The sequence below is a fragment of the Talpa europaea genome, assembly GCF_964194135.1.
Source record: "Talpa europaea genome assembly, chromosome: 8".
Lineage (NCBI taxonomy): Eukaryota > Metazoa > Chordata > Mammalia > Eulipotyphla > Talpidae > Talpa > Talpa europaea.
In genome coordinates this window covers 28041472-28069444 of record NC_140075.1, presented here as the reverse complement: position 1 = coordinate 28069444, position 27973 = coordinate 28041472, and positions in this window count along the sequence as shown.

Sequence of the window (27973 nt, the reverse complement as noted above, 5' to 3'; positions counted from 1 at the left end):
GTCATAACAGGAAACAGAGGACCCATTCCAATTTACAAAAAAAAAAAATCGGAGGACAGTTTCTTTACAAAGAAATTATCACCAAATATGTGGACATAATATAGAGCAACTACAAGGACATCTCCTTGGTCAGGAGACCAAGATGGTAGTGGTGGAGTTGTACATACTCCCTGCTCAGAGGAAGGAAGAAAGTGAGTGGTTACTAAGCCTGGAAGGAAGAAGTTATGTGGCAAGAGCAGAGATGCAGCCAGAGCAAGGTAGCAAGGTAGACTTCACTCTCCTTTCCTTTGATCCCATCTGGGATTCTCCAGTAGCTGAATGCAACCGGCAGCCAGAAGACCTGGAGCCCAGGGATGCAATCCATACACTTGGACTCCAAGGGCAGAGAGTAGGAAAGAATGGTGATCAGGATGAGCAACTGGAAGAAAGCTGTCATTCACTCTTCTGCTCCTTGACTTAACAGTGAACACATGTATGTAGGAGACCATCCCATGTATCCTGATGGAGAGATCACCCCCATTCTTTTGAAGGAGGTAATCATTCCATAGATGAAACATAGTTTATTTAATTTGTCTTCTGTTGCTAGACATTTACATTGATATCCTGTCCTTTGTGAACACAAACGCTGCGACAAATATGTTATACATATGTCTTGATGCACATGTGTGTAGTATCTGTTGTATAAATTCTTAAACTGGAATTGCTACTTTATTAATCTGGGGAGGGGGTGGTCAAAGTGATTTTATTCATACTTATTCATCCAAACCAAAAAAAAATGAAATTACTATCACATTTCAGTATAAATTTGACAAAAAAATTATTATGAGTCTTTATTATCCCCAAATCTCAATTCCTCACTGCTGAAAAATCCATATTCTTTTTTGACTATATAGAATTATAGAATAGTGTAGAAGTAAAAACCACAAACTAAGGAGCTGGTGAGACTGTGCTGATCCTGGCTCTGATGTATGACCTTGGGCAAGTTTTGTAATCTCTCTGTGCATTAGTCTCCCCATCTGTAAAACGGGAATGCTAACAATGCTAGCTGCTACCTCAAAGGGCTCTGGCAGAAATGAATTGATCTACGTAGGTTACTTTGATCAGTGCACCATATCAAGGCTTTGCTTTTATTATTTTGTAGTCATATTCTTTATTAAACTTCCCCTTCTTGCCTTCATTTTTGTTAAGATTCTATTTTCCCCTCATATTTTGCAAATATCAGCACTTCAGGACTTGTTGTATCTTTCTTATATCTCTTTGTTTTTATTTCTTTCATGACTGTCTCAAACTTTTATCAAACAACCTTTCAAACTGGCCCTAACCTACCATAATATACCAATGATTCATTTATTCAGAACTTTTTCATAGGTTGTGTTTATTATTACATTATACTCTATGATAATATACATTGATGCAAAAAACTTGAGAACTACTAGTCTGGTTAGTGGTTCTGGATCTACTTTGGATCATACCAGTTGTAACCAGCTTGACATAGTTACCTGAAGTAGTAGAAAGTATGCTTGTTTGGAAATCACACCTCTCCATGTCTCCTAGATGTTAGTTTTTTAACTTAATATACTTGGGCTCTACAGAACCTGCTAATTTATCTAAATTCCTCCTCAAACTATTATATTTTTAGGCTTCCCCATAACTTAGGATAATTACACATATAAAATTACTATTTCCCCATTTCTACCCCTAAGCTAAATTTTTCAAATGTTAAGGGGTGCCTCCTAATTCCAGTACTATAATTTTGATTTAAAAGTTCTTGTGAATTCTACCAAGGCTGCAATATTTTTGCAAACTTGTATCTTGTACTCTCTCCAAACAATCATTTCCAGATTTACTCTCACAGGAAAACATAATAAAATTCAGATGGGCGCGGAAATAATTTTCCTTATTTTTTTCTGTCTTCATGATAACTTGAAGCCTATTCTGGTTTATTTCTTAATATGATTCAATAATTTAAAAGTACCTTTAGTCCTTAAAGTATAGGAAAAAAAATAACTTCACAGAAGTTTCACAGGCATTTCAGTCTCTCATCTTTATTTCTACTTTCCTTCCAAAATGTCATCTCAGTTTTGGGGAAGAGATGGACTTGAACATGTGTAGGAGCAGAAAAGGAGGAACCATTTGATTACATTGGTCTTAGGAATGATGCCTCTTTGTTCATCTGGGCAGATTCTCATATTTTGTCAGACTTTGCGGCTGAAATCTGCAGCTGACATAATACAGTTGGGACCCTAATTTTGGGGATGCAGTACTCCTTTCTGGTCTACTTGATCCAGCCTACCTGAGCTCTTGCTGACCTCTCTCAGGTACCTCCATGTACTATGTCCAGCCAGTCTCTGGATTAGGTGGTCAGCCTTTGTTATGGAGTCATGCCATCTTTTCTAAAATGTACCTTTGGAAGGCTCACTGTACTCCAGCCACTCAGAAAATGAAAGAGGCTCAGGAGTACAAACTAAATCATCTTGATGCCCATACTACTCTAGCCTTTCAATTATCCCATGTTTTTACATAAGACTATTCTCTTAGTATTTCCCTCAACTTAGCTGTAGCTACCTCTAGACATCTTTAAAAAAAAAAAAAAAGATTGATTTATTTATTTATGCCTACAAGAACTGGGGTGTAGGCCAGAGGTGCAGGGGGTGAGAGGATTCACCAGAGAGAGTGGGGAGCAGAACAGGCAGATCCACTGAAATACAATGGTAAGGGGAGCAGTGGGTGAGGCAGGAGAGGTCTGCTGTGCCATGTGGGTTGCTCCCTGGTCAGCTGGGGATCGAACTCATTCTGCAGTGGCTGGTGATAGCTTGATAGCACTGTCTTTAAGTCGTGTGTCACCAGGGAGGCCCTAGACATCTTTTTGATTAGAATGCAGAAAAAGTCAACAGAGTATGTACACATCATCTCATAGAAAAAAATTATTGAAAGTCACACTCTCAACATGATTAAGATTTTTCATAATATGTTTATGTTCTAAGTAAATTTGATACAGCAAGATTAAAAAAAGTTTCCCCCTGAGTAGCATATAATGATTATTGGATTTTCAGTCACTAGCTACTGAGTTGATGAAATAATTTTGAGCTACTGTATGGATACATGATAATGTGGCTTTGATTTCATTGTATCAGTTCCTGAGATAGATAACTTCTTTCTCTCCCAGGCCTTAATCACATAGATTAAGTGCCCAAGAAGGTAGAGGGCAGATCAACCTAGAAAAATAGGTCACTGGTCAGCTTGGAGTCTCAAAAATGACCTCTGGAACAGTCAAAGTCATGTCCAGAGAGAAAAGAACTCTCTAAATACCTTTACTTTCCTGTTAAACATATTAAAATCAAGCTTCGAAGATTCCCCTTTATAAAGTTCATACCCTGGCACAAACCATAGCCTGTGATGGGGTAGAAAATGAATGTCCCCTTGTCCTAAGGGACTAGGTAGGAAAAGAGGCTACAAAGGGCCGAGGACATCACATACCCGGATTGTTCTCTTCTTTATTTGCCCATTGTCTTCTCAATGCCAAGCCTAAGAAAAACTGAAATAGGAAGAAAGCTGAAGTTAATATTCTGGGAGGATATTGGGTTAAGATGTTAAGATTTCATAACATTTATTCTAACTTCTTCCTCTAGAAAGATCGTTTTTCGTTAGGAATAGTCTTTTGGGGGCTCAACCAGATAAATATTCAAGTTTGGCAATCTAACAATTCAGAACCCTAACTGACTAGTGTTAATTTTCATATTAAGAATTTATCATTACTATCAATTTTAATGTAAAAACAGCTTAATTAGTAGCTGTTGGAGAAGAATAATTTACTACGACAATATATGGGTAAATTCCTGGTGGTGCTTTCTTTAAACACAGAATCAATTTATTTTCTTTCTTAGAAACTACTGGTGAAATTATATCTAAAGATGAAATATAGGGCCTCCCTGGTGGCCTAAGCATTAAGTCTCAGCACTATCACTGCCATGGCCTGAATTTGATCCCAGCGAGGGGGCTAATCTCATATGGTGCAGCAGACCTCTCTTGTCATGCCCACTGCTCCCCTCAGCAGTGTATTTCAGCCAATCTGCCTGTTCTGCTCCCCACTCTGTCTCTGGTGAATAATCTCACCACCCACACCTCTGTTATACACACACCCCAGTTCTACACATACACACAAATTATATTTTTAAAAAAGTAGAAAATATGTTTTCAAGCTTTTGTCATTTTATTCTTTTTTTTTTTTAAAGATTTATTTATTTATGCGTACAAGAGCTGGGGTACAGGCCAGAGGTGTGGGGAGTGAGAGGATTCACCAGAGACAGAGTGGGGAACAGAACAGGCAGACTGACTGAAATACACTGCTGAGGGGAGCAGCGGGCAAGTCAGGAGAGGTCTGCTGCGCCATGTGGCTGGCCGGGGATTGAACTCATGCTGCAGACACTGTGGGTTGCTTTATAGTGCAGTGCTTAACCCCTTGAGCCACCAGGGAGGCCCTGTCATTTTATTCTTACCACATAATTTCTAGTCTTTCTCATCAGTCCTCATTGATTATTATCATCCTTGAAAATATTCCTGGCTATCTTGGAATATACGATATTTCTCCTCATCTATTTAGGTCTTCTTATTTGACCTAAATTATATCTTTTAATATCTTTTAATCTTCCAAAAGAGCCTGCATATTGAAATTTATTTACAGTTTACTTATATTTCTGATGCTATAAAGTTTATAATTTTTAAAATATATTTAGGAGGGGTCAGCAAATTGCAAGTCATTTTATTTTTTCCCTGAAGTTATTTATTTTTAATTTTTTTAAATTTATATAAATTTTACATCATTGTTCATTTTTAAACAATATTTGCTGCCCCCCCTCCCCGCCTCAAGTGTAGTCCCCATAGAATTTCCTTCACCAATTCACCCATCACCACAGCACCCCTGTGCTCCTCCCTCCCTCCCTCTGATCCCTCTCCCTCTTCCTACCCTGCAGGATGTCTCTGGTTTATAATTGTCTGTTTTTGTTTTGTTGTGTTTTGTGTTGTTATTTTTCCCTTCATGTCTTATTTGGTTCCCCTATATTCCTCCTATAAGTGAAACCACCTGATATTTTTCTTTTTTCTTCTGACTTATTTCACTGAGCATAATTCCTTCTAGCTCCATCCACATTGCTGTGAATGGCATGAGTTTATCTTTTTTGATTGCTGAATAATATTCCATTGTGTATATGTACCACATTTTCTTGATCCAGTCATCTATTTTTGGGCATTTGGTTTGTTTCTAGGTTTTACCTATTGTAAATAGTGCTGCAATAAACATAGGGGTACAGGTGTTCTTTTGAATCACTGTTTTTGTGTCCTTTGGGTATATCCCTAGTAATGGAATTGCCAGGTCTTATGGTAGCTCCATCTTTAGTAGACTGAGGAACCTCCAGACAGTTCTCCATAGTGGTTGGACCAGTTTGCACTCCCACCAGCAATGCAGGAGAGTTCCTTTTTCACCACATCCTCACCAACATTTGTTGTTGCTAGGTTGTTTCTGTTTGTTTGTTTTTTTTTTTTTTTTGATATGTGCCATTCTTACTGGTGTAAGGTGGTATCTCAGTGTGGTTTTGATCTGCATTTCCCTGATGATAAGGGATGTTGAACATTTTTTCATATGCCTGTGGATCATTCGCATTTCCTCTTTGGAGAAGTGTCTTTTAAGTTCTTCTGCCCATTTCTTGACTGGATTGTTTACTTTGTTCTTGTTGAATCCTGTGAGTACTTTGTATTTCTTTGTGATCAGTCCCTTGTCGCTTGTATTAAAGCTTATAATTTCTAACTTTTAAAATCAACATGGTTGGGGTATAATTTTCATAAGTGAAAATGCACCCATATTAAGTACGCAGTTTGATGAGTTTTGGCAAATATACACACCCATGCAACTGCCAGTGTAGCAGATCAATCCCTGCAGGTTCACTTGCAGCCATGCTGACAGAGTCCATTCCCAATCATAGGCAATGGCTGATTTTCTTGTCATTTTGCATTTGTTTTGTATATTCTAGATTTTTATATAAATGAAAACATTTTTCTCACATATTCATTTTATTTGTTTATGCAGGAAGCTTATTTTTTCCTATTGCTGGCTAATACTCATTGTGTAGATCTACCACTATTTGTCCATTTGACTGTTTTTTTTTCCAGATTTATTTATTTTTATTTTTATACAAGAACTGGAGTACAGGCCAGATGAGTGGGAGAGTGAGACAGAGTGGGGAACAGAACAGGCAGACTGACGAAATACACTACTGAGGGGAGCAGCGGGCGCAAGAGGAGAGATCTGCGTGCCATGTGGGACCCTCGCTGGTGGCTGGGGATCGAACCGATGCTGCAGAGTCTTCGGCAGCTTCACAGCGCAGCGCTCAAGGGCTGCGCCACCAGGGGAGGCCCCATTTGACTGTTGGAAATTTCAGTTTTCCCACTTTTGGGCTATTAAGAATAAAGTTGATATAAACATTTACGTAGCTGTTTTATGGACATCTTACCTTAAGTTTAAGCCCAGTGTAGAAACATAAGCAATTAGTGGAACTGACATTAGTTCAACATCAACATTTTAGGTGTTTATTTTGCCTTGGTTTACTGAGGTTTACGTTTCTGAGTTTACAGTTTTTATCAAAATTGGAAATTTTCAGTTAAGTAGGTCTTTGGCATTTTAATTTTCTCCCCTTCAAGATTTTCAATTAATGACCCATATGTTTGACCTTTAAATAACCTTTTTTCTTTCATACTTTAGTCTGGATAATTTCTATTACATTTTTCATATATGCTAATGTTTTCTTTCAGGGTATGTAATGTCCTGTTATGTTCATACCAGATAATTTTTTTATTTCAGTTATTTTTGAGTTCTGGAGGCTTCTACATGTTTAAAAAAGTATCTTTTCTTTATTATGTTATTCTTTTTTCCTGGTCCCTTATTTAGGTTTTCTAAATTCCTGCTCTGGGTGAGACCATCCAGTATTTTTTCTTTTTCTTTCTGTCTTATTTCACTGAGCATGATCCCTTCCAGCTCTATCCATGTTGCTGCAAATTGCATGAGTTTATCTTTTTTGATTGCTGAGTAATATTCCATTGTGTATATGTACCACATCTTCTTGATCCAGTCATCTATTTTTGGGCATTTGGGTTGTTTCCAAAGCTTAGCTATTGTAAATAGAAAATCAAAATCAACAAGCAACTATAAACCAGAGACACACTATGGGGGGAAAAAGAGAAGGGATTGGGGTCAAAATAAGGGGGGTGCAATGGTATGGGGAATATTACCAAGATGAAAATGCATACATTGTGCCAAAATAAAAAATGATGTAAGAAATATATTTAAAAAGTACCTTTTATTCTCTTTCTATGTCCATGCTTTCCTTTAAGTCCTTGAACATATGCACAAGAACTGTTGAAATTTTTTTTCTGAGACATTCAGAAGAGGGGGTGGGGGAGCTCAAATTGGGGAAGGAGCACAATGGACTGTAGTGGTGGACTGTGGGAGCTTTGGTGGTGTGAGGATGATAGTAATGCCTGACGGGGGATCTTATACTTCCAAAATACAAAGAACAGTATACACCAACATTACCTCAATTAAAAAAAAAATTTTTTTTCCTAATTCAATAATTTCAGTCTTTGGTTAGTTTTTATTGAATTATCTTGGTTTTGTGACAGGCTTTTCTGTTTCTTTGCATATTTTTTTTCCACTGATGTTAGATATTATGAATGTGAAACATTCAACACAGTTTGGATTATATTGCTTTTCCTTGAAAATTAATGACATTTTTTGGCACACAATTTAAATTCCTTGTAGACAAGGCTGGTCTTCTTGAGTCTTATTTTTAAGCTTTGTTAGGGTAGGTCTAGAGTGTGCTTTACTTTAGGCTACTTTAACTGTACTGCTAAGGAATGATCCTTCTGGGGCTTTGGATATTCAAAAAATCCCTTCACTATGACTACATAGAACTCAATTGTCTCCCAGCTCTTTGTGAGTTCTGGGAATTGTTCAGCATATGGCTTCCTGATAGTCTTAGGTGGTTATTTATCTAGCCTTGTGAATTCTCATCCTATAAATATGAACTGATTGGTATTTAGTCAAAGACTCAAGAGGATTTCGACACGATTGTTTGAACTTTATTCTGTTAGCATGAAGAAGTATATCGATTTTCAAATGTTAAATCATGCTTGTGTACTGGGGATAAATTCAAGTAGCTATTACTCTCTTTTTTCCCCCTTCCTTCACTTGGTATGTTACAATTTGATTTAGGATTTTCCCATCTATGTTAATCAGTAAGGCAGACATACAAATTTCCCTTATACTCTCTTTATCTCTTTTGGTATTAAAGTGAAATTCAACTTAAATAATAAATTCAAGTACTCTTTCTCTTTTGCTGATTTGCATAGAAATGGGATTATGTCTCTGGCAGAACTTTGTCTGAACTTGTTTTTCTATGTAAGTGCATTTCAAATAGCTAATTCAATTTCTTTAATTTTCAAATTTTATCACTCTTAAATATACTTATAAACTAGGTAAAATATTTACAAGGAAACATCAAGTTTAAGTGTACAATCTGATACATTTTTACATAGGTATACATATATTATTGTTACATAGTATGATTCATGTATGCTGCATATCTCTCTCTCTCTTTATATCTCTATATAGAAAGACAATAATGGTATGCCACTCAGATCAAGGATTAAGAATATTTCTACTGCTTAGAGTATCCCTTTGCACTCTCTTAATTAATACCCTTCTCCAGAAGTAACTACATCTTTCATTTTTATCTCCATGCATTATTTTTGTCTATTCTCGAAATTCTTAAAATTTAATCACACATACATACACACATACATACACACATATATATCATGTTTGTATTCTTTTACTCAACACAATGTCCATGAGATTCATCAGTGTTGTTCTGTATACAACTAATTCATTCTTCTTTATTGCTCTATTATATTCCATTGTAAAAATATAACACAATTCATCCATTCCCTTGTTGATGAACTTTGGGTTTTTCCTATTGGAGATGGCATGAATAAATCTGCCACAAATATTCTTATATATGTTTTATGGTAAATTGATGCACTCATTCTTTTAGGCATACATTTAGTAGTGGACTTACTGTTCATTCAAATGCTTCCCCCTTTTTAGTGCTTATGCATAGCAATTTCTTTATTAGTGCTTTCCAACTATTGATCAGGGAACTTTTTAAAAAAAGGTCCATAATTTGATATTGACAAATGTTTTTATAAATATAAGCTCTAATGTTGGGTTATTTAAATACCCTATACCCTACTCATTAATTGCTGAGAGAACAATTTTGAAATCTTCCACTGTTTATGAATCTGTCCATTTCTTTTTGTAATTCTGTCAATTTCTTGTGTTATGTAGAGATTTTTTTTGTTTAAAGCAAACTTACTTGGAATAGTTATCTCCTCCTGGTGAATTTTTCTTTCTAACATTATTTGGTCATCTTCATTATTCTTAATAATGCTTTTTGTTCAATGTTACTATACATACATTCCCTTTATTTTGCCTAGTGTTTGCATTGCATAACTTTTCATCATTGTACTCATAAAATTTCTGTGTCCTTGCTTTTTAAATGTATTTATAAACAGCATACAGCTAGATTTTGTTTTTTTGTTTTAATTCAATCTGTACATTGTTTTGTTTTCCTAAAGATTTATTTATTTATTTTATTTATACAAGAAACAGGGTACAGGCCAGATGGAGGGAGGGTGAAAGGACTCACCATGTACATTGGTTTTTAATAGAAATTTTCATATAAATACTGAAAATATTTGAGAGCTCCAGTCCTTCTACATCTTCATAAACACTTTATGTGACCCATCATCTTTAAGCATTTTACTAGTGGGCATTAGTATCGCATGTGGTTTTAATTTGCATTTTCTTAATGTCTTGTAATATTGACCAATTTTTCATGTACTTGCTTGCAATTTATGTTATCTCTTGGTGATGTGTCCATTCAAATCTTTTGTCCCTAAAAATTAGGCTGTTTTCTTAATGAGCTATCAGAGTTCTTTAAATTTTATGGACATGTTATTTTATTGGATATATGATTTGCATACATTTCCATATAGATTGTGGCTTGTTTTTTTATTCTCTTAGTTTATAATGACAAAATTCAATTTTTAATATTTTCTTTTAGGGGCCATGACTCTGATGTTATATTTGAGAAATCATAGCCTAACTCAAGTTTGCAAAGATTTTCTCCTGTTTTTCTCTAGAAATGTTTTGGCTTTAGATTTTATATTTAGGTCTATGATCTATCTTGAGTTAAATTTTTATGTGATGCAAGATATAGACTATCTTTTTTGAATATGGATATAAGATTTATCAACTATTGTTGAAAAGATTATCTTCTCCCCAATTTATTGCCAGTACACCTTTGTAGAAAACGTGCACTACTTCTGGACACTATTCTATTTCATTAATTTGTCTATCTTGATGTCAGTGTCACCTGTCTTGAGTTCTGTAACATTATAGTACATTTTGAAATCAGGTAGTGTTAGTCCTTCAACTTTGTTCTTTTTCTAAATTGTTATAGCTAGGTCTTGTTTTTAAGATTCCTTAGGAGGGAACAGCACAATACTTACTCCAAAGCTAATTATTCTCCACTAATGATGAAAGAGCCTTCCAAACAGTCTATGAAATGCACCATTAACTTTGCATTTTCCAGCCTGGCTCTTGGATACAGAAACTATTTCTATCCTTCTATGAGCGCCTGGTACTCCTCCTTCTAATGATTTTGGTTGATCCTTTTCCTGATGTCAGCTAGTATCCTCACACAAATGCATTGATCAGTATTTTCCCTGAATACTCATGAGCACACTGCTCATCTTGTGACTTCTCCCTCGGCAAAAATCCCACTTCTTCCATACTTAGTCCATCAGTCTCCTCAACACAGGGAGTCTGTTGTGCCTACCTTAATTCTATATCCACACATTAAGCTTGGAAACTCTCTCAAAGCAAAACTTTGGGCCAACAACAGAACTTAAATAATTTATATACCACTTCTCAGAGATCATTGACCCTTGCCACCTGAAATACAGTGACTCAAAAACCATTGTTTCATATTTTTGCTGGTTTGTTTTGTTGTTTCAATGAGGAAGGTAAACCAGTCCCTCTGTTACTTCATCTTGGTTGAAAACAGAAGTCCTCCTGCCCTGCTTTTTAAATGATCCATTTAATATGTTATCTACCCTTTTTTTTTGGGGGGGGTGGAATTTCTCTCTCTCTCTCTTTTTTTAAAGATTATTTATTTTTTTATTCAAGCACTAGGTACAGTCAGAAGCGCGGGAGGGTGAGAGAATTCATCAGAGCCAGAGCGGGGAACAGAACAGGCAGACTGACGAAATACATTGCTGGGGGGAGCAGCCGGTGCTGCAGGAGAGATCTGTCTCGCCATGTGGGACCCTCCCCAGTGACCAGGGATCCAACCAGTGCTGCAGAGACTGCGGGCAGCTTCTCAGCCCAGTGCTTAACAGCTGCATCACCAGGGGAGGCCCATCTATCTTTCTTTATTTAAAACTTCCCTTTACTTTGTTTTGATCCTACTCCCTCCCCCCCACCTCCACCCATAGTGTGTCTCTGGTTTATAGTTGTTTGTTAATTTTGATTTCTACTATAACAAGGGGGGTGGGAATTGTATGGGGACTTGTATAAACAAGATGGGTGGGAATTGTATAACCAAGATGAAAATGCACACATTGTGCAAAAATGAAAAATGATGTAAAAAATATATAAAATGAAAAAAAAGGTCAGCATCAGATAATAAGCATTCATATGGACTAAAATGGTTAATTTATGTATGAGTTTGTTCCCTCAAATATAACAAAGGTGATTTCATTTAAAAAGAAAAAACTTCCCTCTACTAATTTGGCAGTAGTAGGCTTATTTCTAATTTTTTGGTGTTTTCCTTTAAATGTTTAATATGCATATGTGAATTAACTAGTTATAAGAATTATCAGTATTTTTACCTTCATCCCAGATAAAGATTTAATAAACTTTAATTTTTCCTGTTTCACCAGTCATCGCTGTCCAATATTTTAGTTTTACTTTTTCATGATGCTCTCACATCCATTACTTATTTGTGATTGCCCATATATTAACTACTTCCTTTGCTCATTATTTCTTCTTGCACCTTGCTCATTCCTTCTATGTTCAGTTTCCTGTGGGTTGGGCTAATAATAAATTCCATTTTAGTTTTTTCTTATATGGATAAACAATTTTCTCCAAAGACTTAAAAGATATTTTGCCACAGTCCTCTGATTTTTATCTTTACCAAGGAGTATGCTGTTAATTTCATATGTATTCCCATGTCCTTTTTTCCCTGATTTTCTTTAAAACAACTTCTCCGATTTTAGTATTCTACAGTTCACTACAATATATCTAGGTGCCTTTATGTTAAATTATTCTGCTTGGGACTCATTGTGATTCCTGAATTGAATTCTTCCATTCCAGAATGTTCCATATTAAATGTTGTTCCTCTCATGTTCTTTATTTGTCCCATGAGGTAAGTCTTAGAAATTTTCATTTTTTACATCTTTCATATTTTTCATTGTCTTCCCTTTATTTTGAATTATTCCTTCAGTCCTATTTCTACCTCTTCAAAACTGATGTTTCTTGAAAAATTCTTTTAACTCACTTTTCATTCCCCCTTTTATACTTAAAAAATAATTTCAAGTAGGCCTACCTGGTGGCACAGCAGTTTGAACACAGTGCTGTGAAGCTGTCCGCAGACTCTGCAGCATAGGTTCGATTCCCGGCTGGCCAGGGAGATACCCACATGGCGCGGCAGACCTCTCCTGTCTCACCCACTGCTCCCCTCAGCAGTGCTTTCGGCCCATCTGCCTGTTCTGCTCCCAGCTTTGTCTCTGGTGAATCCTCTCACCCTCCCACACCTCAGGCCTGTACCCCAGCTCGTGTATAAATAAATAAAATCTTTTAAAAAAATTTTCAAGTAGTTAAAGTTTCTATGTAATAATTTCTTTTCTGAAGTTCTTGAGAACTAATTCTGCTTTCTCTTTCAATGCAACTCATTCAAACAGCCATGGAAGATGGCTTCTTTCTGTATTTTGTTGTTTTGGATTATGATCTCATATCCGCTAGACATTATTGGTGGAAATCCTGAATCCTAGGTTGAGAGAGGCTTTGCCTTTGCTTCCTCCTGCTGGCTAAGTGGTATCACACCCAAATATATGTTGGATTACCTTCTTAATGAGATGTCCAGATCATTCATTGTAATCTGTGTATGTATACCATATGTGTGTATGTGCATAAAATATATATATATATACATATACATAAAACATATGTATAATAAATATAAAGCCTTTCTAGGGTAGAGTTATGGATATAAATTCTCACTATTGTATTCCTTCACGAATTTTATTTTGTTTAGTATATCTATTTGTATTTTCTTGGTAAGTACCACAATATTTTTCTTATTGATGTTTACAGTTTAAAGTATTTTAGAATTAAGAAAAATCCCTTACTTACTTATTATCCCACTATTTTTTAAACTCAAATTCATACCTACCATTTCACAAAAATAAGACTCCATGTCATCCTGTTGCCAACAGGTAAATATTTTCTAGGTCTATCTTTTCACAAATTATATAACCCCACAGAAGCTAGAAATTTATCTAGTCGAGGGTCAGCTCACAGATACCACGTGATTTTGATTTCCTCTTTATTTTTGGCACCATGGACTGCCTTTACTTGTAAACTACTGATTGGAAGTGACACCTGTAATTTTTAAAGTGGGAGGGTATATTAATCAGTTATTACTTTGTAACAAATAAAATTTTATAGATACTCAATGAGCTTTTTTTCCCTGCCTCATATGTTGATAAATCTACTGAATCAGCTCTAATTCATATTTTCTATAGTATGTTATCATGCTAACTATATAAGAAGTTTTCTTAATATTACACTTCTCCAATTAACAATATGGCATTTATCCAATTAATTCAATTCTTATTTAATGTTTCCATGAAATTGCCTTTTTGGAAGTCACATATCTTTTTCATATCACCCCCCCATTTTTAATCATCAAATCAATAAAATATACTGTTAAGTTTTCTATGGAAAACATTTAACACTTTTAGTCTGAATAACCACATAAAGTTTAATGCTATCATTAAAATAGAAGTATTATGCTCAAATTTAACATGCACCAGAATTACTAGAGAAGATCATTAATTATAGCGATTTCTAGGCCTCATTGCAGACCTACTGAGTCAGAATCTTCAGCTATGGGAACTGTATTTTTAACAAGCTTCCTCGGATGATTCTTCTAGAATATGATAAATTCTTCTAGAGGTAAAGACTGAAGAACACTTATACAGATTGATCTTGGCCAACCTGTGCTTTTGCAGAAGTCTTTAATGGCTCTAGACTTACTATTCTTATTCATTTTACTTCAAGCAAAATTTTCTCCTAAGACTTATCAGGATGATTATGAAATAATAAGCCTTTATAGAGTGCTTATAATATTGAATTTAAAATAAAAATAGGGCCTCCCCTGGTGGCACAGGTGGGTGAGCGCTGCTCTGTGAAGCTGTCCTCAGCCTCTGCACCGCCGGTTCATCCCAGCCTCTGACGAGGGTCCCACATGGCATTGCAGACCTCTCCTGTCTTGCTGCTCCCCTCAGCAGTGTATTTCATCAGTCTGCCTGTTCTGCTCCTCGCTCGGTCTCTGGTGAATCCTCTCACCCTCCCGCTCATCTGGCCTGTACCCCAGCTTTCGTATAAATAAATAAATCTCTGTGTCCTTTGGGTACATACCTAGGAGTGGAATTGCTGGGTCATATGGAAGCTCTATGTTTAGTAGGTCCAGAAATCTCCACACAGCTTTCCACAGTGGTTGGACCAGTTTGCACTCCCACCAACAGTGCAGAAGAGTTCCTTTTTCTCCACACCCTCGCCAACATTTGTTGTTGCTAGTTTTTTTAATATGTGCCATTCTCACTGGTGTAAGATGGTATCTCATGGTAGTTTTGATTTGCATTTCCCTGATGACAAGTGATGTTGAACATTTTTTCATATGCCTGTTGGCCATTTGCATTTCCTCTTCAGAGAAGTTTCTTTTAAGCTCTTCTGCCCATTTTTTGACTGGATTATTTTCTTTGTTGTTGTTGAGTCTCATCAGCTCTTTGCAGATTTTTGTGATCAGTCCTTTATCATTAGTGTTGGGTGCAAAAATGTTCTCCCAGTGGGTGGGGTTTCTCTTTGTTTTTGTTATTGTCTCTTTTGCTGTGCAAAAGCTCTTTAATTTGATATAGTCCCAGCTGTTTATCTTTGCCTTCACTATCACTGCTTTGGGTGATGTGTCTGTAAAGATGTCTTTGATGTGCAAATCACGTAGTGTTTTGCCTATATTTCCTTCTATATATTTTATGGTTTCAGGTCTTATGTCTAGTTCTTTAATCCATTTTGAGTTGATTTTTGTGTATGGTGTGAGGTGGTGGTCAAGCTTCATTCTTTTGCATGTAGCGACCCAGTTTTCCCAGCACCATTTATTGAACAAACTTTCTTTGCTCCAATGCATAGTCTTTGCTCCTTTGTCAAAGATTAGTTGACCATAAATCTGTGGGTTTATTTCTGGATTTTCTATTCGATTCCATTGGTCTGTATGTCTGTTCTTGTTCCAATACCATGCAGTTTTGATGATTATGGCTTTGTAGTATAGTTTGAAGTCTGGGAGTCTGATGCCTCCTGTTTACAATAGCTAAGCTTTGGAAACAACCCAAATGCCCAAAAATAGATGACTGGATCAAGAAGATGTGGTACATATATACCATGGAATATTACTCAGCATTCAAAAAAGATAAACACATGCAATTTGCTGCAACATGGATGGCGCTGGAAGGGATCATGCTCAGCGAAATAAGCCAAAAAGAAAAAGAAAAATACCGGATGGTCTCACTCATAGCAGGAATCTAGAAAACTTAAATAATGGACCAGGAAAATGAATAACTATAAGAAAGTGAAAATCAAAATCAACAAAAAACTATGAACCAGAGACACTTTTAGGGGGGCGGGGGCGGGAGGGGAGGGATTGGGGTCAGAATGGGGGGCTGCAATTGTATGGGGAATATAACAATAAAATTTATTAAAAAAAAAAAAAAAAAAAAAAAAAAAACAATTAAAAAAAGTCCACAGTGACTCTAGAACTATTAAAAAAAAAAAAAAAAAAAAAAAAAAAAACAAAAAAAAAAAGAGGCAATACCTGAGCTTGAGTAATTTCATTATTGTGCATTCAGAGAGTTTTGAAATCTGTGGAATTCCTGCTGGGAAGCAATTTTTTCTTACTGAATGGATCATTAAAAAGTCCATTTACCAAACAAAATGCATGTTTTGAATGTGTGTATCTATATATGTGGATTTGTAGGTTTTTCATGTCAACTATGGATGTTTGAATTTCACTGATACAATCTGAAAAGAGTAATACAAAATTTTAATATGATATAGTTACAGTTTTTCAGCTTGCTGTGTTCAAATGACATTGACAAACATCACTGCCTGTGGTTTCCTGTGTTAGGAAAATAAAATATTGTCTCTCAAAAAAAAAAAAAAAAAAAAAAAATAAATAAATAAATCTTTAAAAATAAAAGAAAATAAAAATAATGTAACTTTATTTTCATCTGATGACATAGACTGTTTCAGAAATGGAGCTTAGATACTTGGGTTCTCTGGGTACTTGGGTAGACTCCATGCAATCATTATTCAGTATCTTGAGTCAATCTGGTTAGTGACTAACACTTTTTCTAATAGAATTCTTGAGTTTCACTGTGGTCAATCTTGCCTTGTGTCCAACTATAAAAAGTCTGGTTAATGTGCTAATAATACGAGAGAACTCTTTCTGTCTTTTTCTGACAAATTGCTTAGCACAATAAGAGCAATTCCCTTCAGATTGGCAGCAAGAAATAGTGCTTTCTGTTCTTCAGTCCGATGGTTCATTTGGCTTATTATTTTAAATTGGGCATAATAAGCTTTCCAGGATGATTTTCCTTCAGCGTTGACTGGTCTCTGCATTGGCTGATTTCACAAATTGACCATCCTGCCACTTGTTTCTGGTTCTTGAGGCTAGAAACTTGATTCAGGATTCCAACAATATTGCAATCCTCAGGCTTAAAGAGACTTTCTTTGCTTGATTGCTAGTTGAAGAGTGATGTGAACAAATTTGCCAGATTTTTTCTTCTCTTTCTCATAGTCTGTTTTTGATTCATTTCATTGAAACAGTATTTTGATAATCAATACTTCTCTGCCTATCAAATTCTTGACATTCTCTGCTTGCTGATTATAAGTTCACTGACAATGTCTTCTTTTATTTTTTAAGCAGGGGGGTTTTGAACAGGTGAGGTTCTTTTTTGTAAATTCTGGTTGATAGCTGTCCTTTTCGTCTGAGACTTTTAGATTTATTCTACGTCATTTCTATATTGTTAATTGATTTGATATTACTGGAAATTTCTTTAACGTCTGTGAATCACCATAGAGATTCAATGCAACAAACTCAGAACATTTTAATTGTTTATTCTTCTCATTCACAAGTATGTGCTTATGTGGACTTCATGTTAGGAAATTGAGTGTCCACTCCTACACTGCTAATGGGAATGCAAACTGGTCCAACCACTATGGAAATCTGTATGGAGGTTCCTCAAACTACTACAAGTGGAGCTTCCATATGATCCAGGAATTCCATTCCTAGGAATCTACCCACAGTACACAAAAACACTAATTTAAAAGGATGCCTGTACCCCTATGTTTACTGCAGCACTATTTACAATAGGTAAGATATGGAAACAATCCAAATGCCTCAAAATAAATGACTGGATCAAGAAGATGTGGTATACATACACAATGGAATACTATTCAGCAATCAAAAAAGATAAACTCATGCCATTCGCAGCAACATGGATGGAGCTAGAATGGATTATGCTCAGTGAAATAAGCCAGAAGGAAAAAGAAAAAATATGGTCTCACTTATAGGAGGAATGTTAGGGGAAACAACCAAGGGACTAGGAAAAGAAAATAATTATAATAAATTAAAAAACAAAATTAACAGGCAACTATTAATCAGAGACACTGCAGAGGAGGGGGAGGGAGAGCGATCAAAACAGGGGAGGGAATGTGTTCCTATACAAGGCACTATGGTGATGATTCACAGGTGAACTGGTGATGGGAATTTTGTGGGGCTACAGCTGAAAGGAGACAGCATGCATTGTACAAAAGGGAAGAATGATGTAATATATATATATAATTAAAAAAAAAGAAATTGAGAATGTCCAGTTGAGGGGAGAACACTGAGATGTATTTTACTTCTTTCTGTTCCTTTCCTATAAAGATTATTCCAATTAAGTGTGATAGAAAACAATGCATAGGGCACATGCCTTTACTGAAGCAAATAATGTAGTAGGAATAGAAGGTTTCGAAGATGCCAGTAGCCGGCTTCTCTTGGATGTTTTCTAGTCCAGCTTCCATGGTATTCATGATCCTTCATTATACTGCTCTTAACTAGTATAAGTTTGTTTCTACTCAGTAAAAGCAGCCACCTCAGTGGTGGATAGCAAGTTATTAAATAATGCAGGTGCCAGCAGTTGCTTTTATACCCAGTTATTTATAATTAATATAGTTTTTCAACTCTTTGAAGGGTGCCCCTTTAGATATTAATTTTGGCATTCTCTGTTGGATTATTTCCCACATTCATACCAACATTCATACCAACATTCATACCAACATTCATCTATGGGGAATATAACAGAAGACATTTCTGATTTTACTTGAGATCCTTGCCTTAGAAAGTATGCATGAATCATATTTGGAATTAAAGAAAAAGGAGTAAGGAAGCAAAATATCTGGATTCACCTTGAAACCTGGCTTTTATGTCAGGAGATTGCATTATGTGATTGTTCATATCTGAGTTCTGAAGTTAGCAGGTTGTTAATGAAAAAGTGCTCATTACCTAGAATATTCATTATTGAAGTAATTACTTACACAAGTAGTTCCTGTTCAACTAAGTTCCCATTCCTGGCTTAGCAGTATATATATATATATATATATATATATATATATATATATATATATATATATATATATTATCTGAAATTGATTAAAACAATATTGGTAAGCTATATTAATCACTATTCAACATATCAAGGCCTAGCACAGTTCAGTTAGCACTTAGAGAAGAGAAATCCAGGAGAAGGAGGAGTAACAAGAGAAAGTGGATCTCAAAGGCTTTAAGGAGGCCTTTGGAAAAATCCAGTTAAAAATTTCAAATATTTTCCAAGGGATAATATTGTGCTACAGAAGTGAAATGTGAAAGTTTGGGTGTCTAGAATTTTGTTGGGACAATGACAACAAAATTGATACTTGATTCACTCTTCTTGAACCTAAGAAGTACTGCATTGAATTATAAACTATATTGTTACTTGTAAAAATAAAATATATTTGTTTTCATAATTTTTTACTTTCATTAAAAGATAGGAACAACTAAGAAAATCTTTTAAAATTACATTTCCTATCAAATTATGATTCCATTTGTAAGTGGATTGACTAGAAGATGCCTTTTTTGCTGACCCCAGTTCACTCTGGGGGATGAGGAGTTTCTGTGAATGATGTGACCCATTTTCCCCCTCTCTTTTCTCCTTCTCTACTCTCCATTCCCTCCTTTAGTTCCTTGCTGCCTCTACTTCTGTCTTTGCTGTAATTTTTCTTCCTTTCTATCTATTATCCCTTCTCTTTGATGAGGCTCCATTTCCTAGAAATCCAGCCTGGAAAGTGTGTGCGTAGTCAGTTCCCTGAGATACTTGTTGACCTGTCGAATTTGTTACAGTTTTACTTTGTCAGGAAAAAACCCAGAAAAAGGCATGTAATATATCTACATCCTCTCTTATTTCTAACCATTTCAAACAAGCAATCATATCCTGGGCAGGTTGCTTTATTTTTAATTAACCTTCTTAGAAAACAGAAATATTGCCATAGTAACAAAGTACCAGTCTTCCCTTGAGGAGATATGGGGCACCAAGTTACAGGAGAGAGTTCTTTCACAGAAGAGGTTTGAGTCTTCTTGACTCTCACCTGATTCCTGTTGAAAATGAACTCGCAATTCTGCACACGGTGTATGTTCTACAAATATTTGTAGATCGGCTTATAGGGCCAGTGCCATGACCCCAGGCCTTAATGTACTGCCAGTTCACCTCTCTAGCCAAGTCATGGAAAGCCTTGGGCATAGTGCACACTCTTGCTGCCTTTGTTGGTTGGTGTTCAGTTTATTTTCTATATAGATAGGTTTTTCTTAAACACATATTAGAACCCTGAGTGGAGCTTTGACTCCTAACGCCCTAGACTAAATGTCTGGGGTAGGAACCAGTGTTAGCATATGTAGAGCTCCTCTGGTGATTGCAATGTGGACTCAATTTGAAAACCATCACCTTAGATGATGTTACCTCTGTGTACCTGCCCTATGATTCTTTGTGGTTCTGGGATTCTTTGTGTTTCTGAGATTCTTTGTGGTGCTGAGAAGAGTCCTTCAAACCATCTCCAGCAAACACAAATAGAGGTAATTTGATTCTGATGGGGAGAGAATTATCCCGGAATATATGAGGCAGGGTGTTCAGTCTGGGTGCTATGACTTATGTAAATTTAGGACTGGGGTTTGGAAGGCTCTTCCACGAAGGGAAAACTTTTTTCACAAACACAATTCTCTGGCAGACATGCCACAAATTCTCTTCTGGTTTCATGACACCTGATGTTCTTTTAAGCCAGACGGCAGCTCTTTCAAAAGGTGCTGTTGCCTGGAGATTAAAGGAGACATCCCTAACATGGCTGCCCTCTTTTTTTGTCAGGCTCACTTCTTGACATGTGTAGGATGAAATACCTCTCTGTACTTCTTGCCTCTCACTTTTTGGGTGATAAGCGGCACAAAATATTGTAGAAGCACTATATGCACCCCCAACTGTGGTCAAGTATGAGTCTAGGAAACAAATTAAATAGATAAAACTCCTACCCTGGCAAGAAGCCTACATTTTAAACTGTGCACATTGTACAAAACATTCCCTAGGATGTAATGTAAACATTGACTTACAAGCTTTGGTGTGCTCTGTGTTTGTGTTGTGTAAGTAGCTTGTTGAAACTGAAGGGGAAAGAGATTTATCATCTTACTTATACAAGTCAGGCAATATTCTGTGGGGAAAGAGGGGTTTGAGGAGCTCTTTAAGTGGGGGGGGGTGGTGGCAAGAAAGCAGGTATTTGGCCTTAATAAGCATTGAAATGAATCAAAGAAGAACATTTGAAGAGATTAATCTACCCAGGAAAGTCAAGTTACTGTATTAAGTAATGGTGTAACGCTGCAAACTATGTTTTATGCTTCTACCAAGCAAAACATAGCTGCGAAATCTTCTATGTATATTCATTTCAAATAATATTTTTGACAGTTAGTATAGCTAACATTTATTGGGTGCTTAGCACATATAAAATGTCTTGTTCCTCAAGCTGCTTCGACATGGTAGGTAAGCGGTCACACCCACTTCACAGATGAAGATTGGAAAGCTGTACAGTTTGCCCAAGGTTAGCAAGTGGCAAAGTCAGAACTGCAGCGTAGGCAATGGCAATCTGGCTCTGGATTCATGTGCAGTACGCTGACCTTGATTGTTCTGTATTATATATTACATTCAGTATAATTGCAGAAACAGTTGACTTTACTTTTTTTCAACTAAGATAAAATTTTGTAGTCCGAGTCACTTAATTCTGTTGGGTTCACAGGAGATGAATCATGCTTATTAGCACCACGTAGTGATGTTTATTCTACTGAACTGCTATAATAAGTGGAGAATTTCTCTAAGACAGTGGAGTATCAATTTATTTACTTATAAGATTTTTTTCCTGCTATGAAGTTGGAGAACTGAAAAATCATTAGGTAATTTGATTTATTTATTTTCTATAATAGCTAAATAAAATTTATTGGAAAGTTTTAAAGGGCATTTTATATACTTAATAGAGAGGAATCTTTTTTAAAAAGATTTATTTATTTATGCATACAAGAGCTGGGGTACAGGCCAGAGATGCGGGGGGTGAGAAGACTCACCAGAGACAGAGTGGGGAACAGAACAGGCAGACTGATGAAATACACTGCTGAGGGGAGCAGCGGGCGAGACAGGTGAGGTCTGCTGCGCCATGTGGTTTGCTCCCTGGCCGGCCGGGGATCGAACTCACACTGCAGAGGCTGTGGATTGCTTCATAGTGCTGTGCTTAACCCCTTGCACCATCAGGGAGGCCCAGGACTCTTAATAGTTTGAGGATGTATAGGAGAACTTCTCTAAATTGTAGACATTCCTGACAGTCATCTTACAATGTGAAAAGAATGAGGACAAACTTCCCTAGAGTTGTTTCAATAGGCTCCTTAAAGTCTACTGTATGTCCTAGTTACATGAGTAGGTAATAGTCTAGCAATTCACAGTTTAAGATCTGTAGTTTGAAGTACAGAACCTGCTCTTTGTAGTCACAAAATAAACATATATTGAATGGATATTACAACATGAATTTGAACTGCTGCCTCAAGACAGAAACTTTCAAACTTGTATTTCTTTAATTTTAATTTTTTAAAAAGATTTATTTATTTATTTATTCGTTTATTTATTTATTTATTTATTTATACAAGCACTGGGTACAGTCAGAAGCATGGGAGGGTGAGAGAATTCACCAGAGCCAGAGCGGGGAGCAGAGCAGGCAGAAGGACCGAAGTACACTGCTGAGGGGAGCAGCGGGCGGCAGGAGAGGTCTGCGCCCCAAGTGGGACCCTCCTCCGGTGGCCGGGGAGCAGCCGGGGATCGAACCTGCGCTGCAGAGGCTGTGGGCAGCTTCGCAACCCAACGCTCAACCGCTGCGCCACCGGGGAGGCCCTAATTTTAATTATTTTTCTATCTAAAGTATATGCTGCTAATGTCAGAGCACATGGGAAAATTCCCATCCTGTTGAGTTCTTCTTGGGCTAGATGAGTAATCAAAACATCAGGGGATGAGTTAGCCAATGAAAGTCAATTTAGCATCATGCATGGAAGAGTTATCATGATTATGTAGGTCCTGATTTGAGCCAAGGAGAAAGAGGTATGAATTCTGGCTAAGGGGCCTGGGGTCCAAGAATAGAAAAGGAGAAAGTTCACATGACAATAAGATGATTTCATCTTCACTAGAGAGGACAAGTTTACAGAAAAACTTATACCTGAATAATACCCCCATAACTACATTCTTCTAGGTCATAAAAAGGGGAGCAATGAATTCCTTTCTTTTTAGGGAAAATGACAAAAGCTTAGAGAGTGACAAGATCTTCAACTAAGGAGAGCTAAAGGACAAAAACTCCTCTTAGCCTCCAGCATTTTCATTGCTCTCAACTTAAAATAATCTGGATTTTTTTCAGGAGAGGTAACAGGTTCTTCTGGAGGCCCACAGGCCTTAGTTCCACATACCAAGGTGACACTTATTAGAAAAGACCTACTCTGGACTTATTAAGAAAAAGTCTATCTGACCATTTTGGGGAGACAGGTGACACACAAACATCACCAATAAATATTAAATGAATGGGTCAGATTCAGCTACACTAATTTCAGATAAAAGTTTATCTTTTTTAGATAAACTCATGCAATTTGCAGCAACGTGGATGGAGCTGGAAGGGATCATGCTCAGCGAAATAAGCCAGAAAGAAAAAGAAAAATACCGGATGGTCTCACTCATAGCAGGAATCTAGAAAACCTAAATAAGGGACCAGGAAAAAGAATAACTTTAAGAAAGAAAAAAATCAAAATCAACAAACAACTATGAACCAGAGACACACTTTGGGGGGGGGGGCGGGGAAAGGAGGGATTGGGGTCAAAATAAGGGGGTTGCAATTGTATGGGGAATATAAAAATAAAATAAAATAAATAAAAAATAAAAAAATAAAGTTTATCTTTTTAAAAAATTGACATAACATTGATTTACAACATTGTATGTGATTCAGAAGCACAGGACCACATCTCCTCAGATGCAAGTCCCCACTCTGCACCCTCCACCACGGCACCTCTACTGTGGTCCACGGTGCCTGCTCCCCACTTTGCATTTTCCTTCCTCCTCTCCCCGTCCTACAGCCTCAATTCTACAATCAGATTTCTAAGATTTTTTATTGATTTGGTTTTAACCCTTTGTTTTGCTTCCTTACTTTGCACATATGACACTACCCAGTATTTGTCTTTCTCCTTCAGACTTATTTTGCTTAGAATTATATCCTCTAGTTCCAGCCATGTTGTCACAAATGGCAAGAATTCATCCTTTTTTACAGATGAGTAAATATTCCATTGTGTATATGCACCACATCTTCTTAACCCACCCAGTTATCCTTGGGCACTTGTTTTTATGACTTGGCTGTTGTAAATAGTGCTGCAATGAACATGGGAGTGCCTATATCCCTTCTAATTAGAATTTTGAATTCCTTGGGTAGATGCCTAGGAGTGGAGTTACTGGGTTGTATGGTAGATCTATTTTTAATATTTTGAAAAATCTCCTTACAGTTGTCCACAGGGCTGAACCAGTCAGTCTACATTCCCACCAACAGTGGATGAAAGTTCATTTTTCTCCACATCCTCACAAACACTTATTTTTCTGGTCTTTTGATATGGGCCATTCTCACAGATGTGAGATGGTATCTTATTTGTGGTTTTGATGTGCATTTCCCTGATAATATGTGAAAAGACGCATTTTCCCATGTGCCTGTTGGCAATCTGTGAGTCTTCCTTGGAGAAGGATCCATTTAGCTCTCTGCTCATGTTTTGATTGAGTTATTTTCTTTTTGTTGAGATATATGAGTTCATGTATATCTTGGATATCAGTCCTTCATCAGATGTATGATGTGCAATTTTTCTCCCATTCAGTGGGGTGTCTTTGCTTCCCTAGTAGTTTGTTTCGCTATGCAGACACTTTTTAATTTGACATAGCCCCTGTTGTTTGTATTCACTTTAATTTCTCTTGCCATTGGAGATGAATTCACAAAGATATCATTGAAACCTATGTCATGGAGTGTTTTATTCATTGTATTTATGGTCCCAGGACTTTGATCCATTTTGAGTTAATTTTTGTGTAAAATGTAGTTTCATTCTCTTGCACGCGTCTGTCCAGTTTTCCCAGCATCATTTGTTGAAGAGATGCTCCTTTCTCCAGTGTAGACTTTTGGCTCCTTTATCTATGGATGCATGGGTTTATTCCTGGGCTCTCAAGTCTATTCATTGGGTCTCTGTGTGTTTTTGTTCCAGTTTGTTAACATTTTGATGATTATAGCTTTGTAGAATAGTTTGACATCTAGGAGTGTGATACCAATACTCATCCCCTTTTTTGTACAGATTGCTTTGGCTCTTCAGGGTCTTTTTGTGGTTCCATGTGATTTCAGTGACATTCCTTCTGCTGTTTTGAAGAATGCCATTGAGTCATAATAGGGATTGCACTGAATATATATATATATATATATATATATATATATATATATATATATATATATAACTTTAGGTAAGAGAGACATTTTAACAATACAAATTCTTCCAATCTAGGAGCAGGGAATAGTTTTCCATTTTTTTGTGTTTTTATTTAACAATGTCTCATAGTTTTCATCCTATAGGCCCTTCACCTCCTTTCCTGTTTACTCCTAGGTATTTAATTATTTTTGATGTGATTGTGAATGAAATTGTATTCTTAATTTATTTCTCACCTTGCTTGCATATAGAAATGCAACTGATTTTTTGTACCCTGCCACTTTATGGTACTGATTTATTATTTCAATTCTTTTTTTAGTTCTAATTGTGTATGAGGGACCAGAGGAACTTGCCTTTGACTTAAAGTTTATTTTTAAAGGGTTTCTATGTATTTTATCAGGTCATGTGCAAATAGTGGTAGTTTTACTTTTTTCTTTTCCAGTTTGGATTCCTTTTGTACCTTTCTCTTGCCTAATTGCTCTAGCTATGCCTTCCCATACTATGTTGCATAATTGCAGTGAAAGTGGACATCCTTGTCTTGTACCATATCTTAGAGGAAAGAAAAATTGTCAGTCTTTCACCATTGAGCATGATGTTAGCTATGAGCTTACCATATATGGTCTTTATTATGTTGAGGTATGATCCATATAACCCCAGTTTTTTGAGTATTGTTTTTATAAAAAATTGATGTTGACTCATTAAATGCTTTTTGTGCATCTGTTGATATGATTTTTATCTTTCCTTGTGTTGATTTGGTGAATTACATTGATTTTTTAAAAATTTTGAACCATCCTTGTGACCCTGGAATAAATTCCACTTTGTAATGCTATATAATCCTATAAAGATTATCTAAGGGACTCCCTGGTGGCGCAAGGGGTTGAGATGCAACCTATGAAGCTGTCGCAAGCCTCTGCAGCACGAGTTTGATCCCCGGCCATGGAGCTACCCACATGGCACAGCAGACCTCTCCTGACTCGCCCACTGCTTCCCTCAGCAGTGTATTTCAGTCAGTCTGCCTGTTCTGTTCCCTACTCTGTCTCTGGTGAATCCTCTCACCCTCTGAACCTTGGGCCTGTACCCCACCCAGCTCCTGTATGCATAAATAAATAAATCTTTTAAAAAATTTAAAAAATAGAAAGGCAGTAATTGCACTTATGATTCCTCAAATCATGTAGTCTTAACTCATGTTTTGCGTTTCCATCTTTAGTGCCAGTGTTGTCTTTTAATTTTTTTTTTAATACAAACTTGATTTCAACCTGAGCACATACATACTTGGAACATTCTGCAAAATCACCTGAGTTCCTTTTGCAGTTATATACTTTTTAGAAAAAAACAAGTAATTATACCAAAAATCTCACTTTTTTTCCTACATGATCAATATGCAAGAAGTATGAGAGTCTCTGAAGTCTGGAAAGTCATTCCTCTGGGCTCCTATCGTCAATATGGATACACACACACACACACACACACACACACACTCACCAACATCCAGCCACTTTTTAATTCAGCATTTTTCACTCTCCAAGAGATACTATGAAGCTATGTTAACCTTCCCTCTCTTTCTACCCAATCTGATAACGGAGTTTGATCTCACAGGAAACAAAGCAAAGAAAAGCAAAACAAACAAAAAACCAAGTCAGATGTCAGGAATCTTTGTCAGCTCCTCTGAGCCAGAGGATGATACCAGAAATGACCATTCGGTGCTCCGGCTTCTGCCCTCTCATCATGCAGATAGTATTTAATCCTGGCCACTGGTAGATGAACCTCAGGTAGAAGTATTATAAATAATGGCCACAAGACTATATTATTTTAACTCAATCTGAGGTTGAGTTAGGAGCAAAATCCAAGGAGGAGCAATAATTGTATCTCAAAAGGACATCTCAGGTTGAACAGCTGCATTTCCAAACCTGAAATAAAGAACTCACAGAGCCTGTCTTTGTCTGAGCTTTCAGTTGGAGGAGAGTGCCCCGAAGTTCTAATTTTCAGTCTCTATCTCAAAGGTAATGTCTAGAAATCAATTTTCTGCTTGTCCTTTTGTTTAGTCAAGGGGAGAAATTTGCTGCTTATGAAGGCTCGAGGGCCTGACACCACTTCAAGAGAGCTCTCCAGGATCACAGGTTAAGGTATCTTCTGCGTAAGCTTGCCCTCCCCACACTGCAGAATGCCTCAACCTTGACCCAAAGGGAATTTCTTTTCTAGAGGAGAGCAAGGAAATTCCGTTTCCATGTTAACAGAGGGAGGGCTCTCCCCGTCACTGTCTGCTGCTGCTAGCTCTGTGGGCTCTGGGAGCCCAATTATGTGTGGAGGCATTTAAAAAAGGAGCCCTGTTCAAGCTGGTGTGCTGAAGACATGGACACAGATCCTGTCAACAAATAATGGAACGTGCTGGCATGTTGGCATACACATTTGTGGCTTGGAAGATTACCTTTCAAAGTGGACTTACTGTGCGGTTG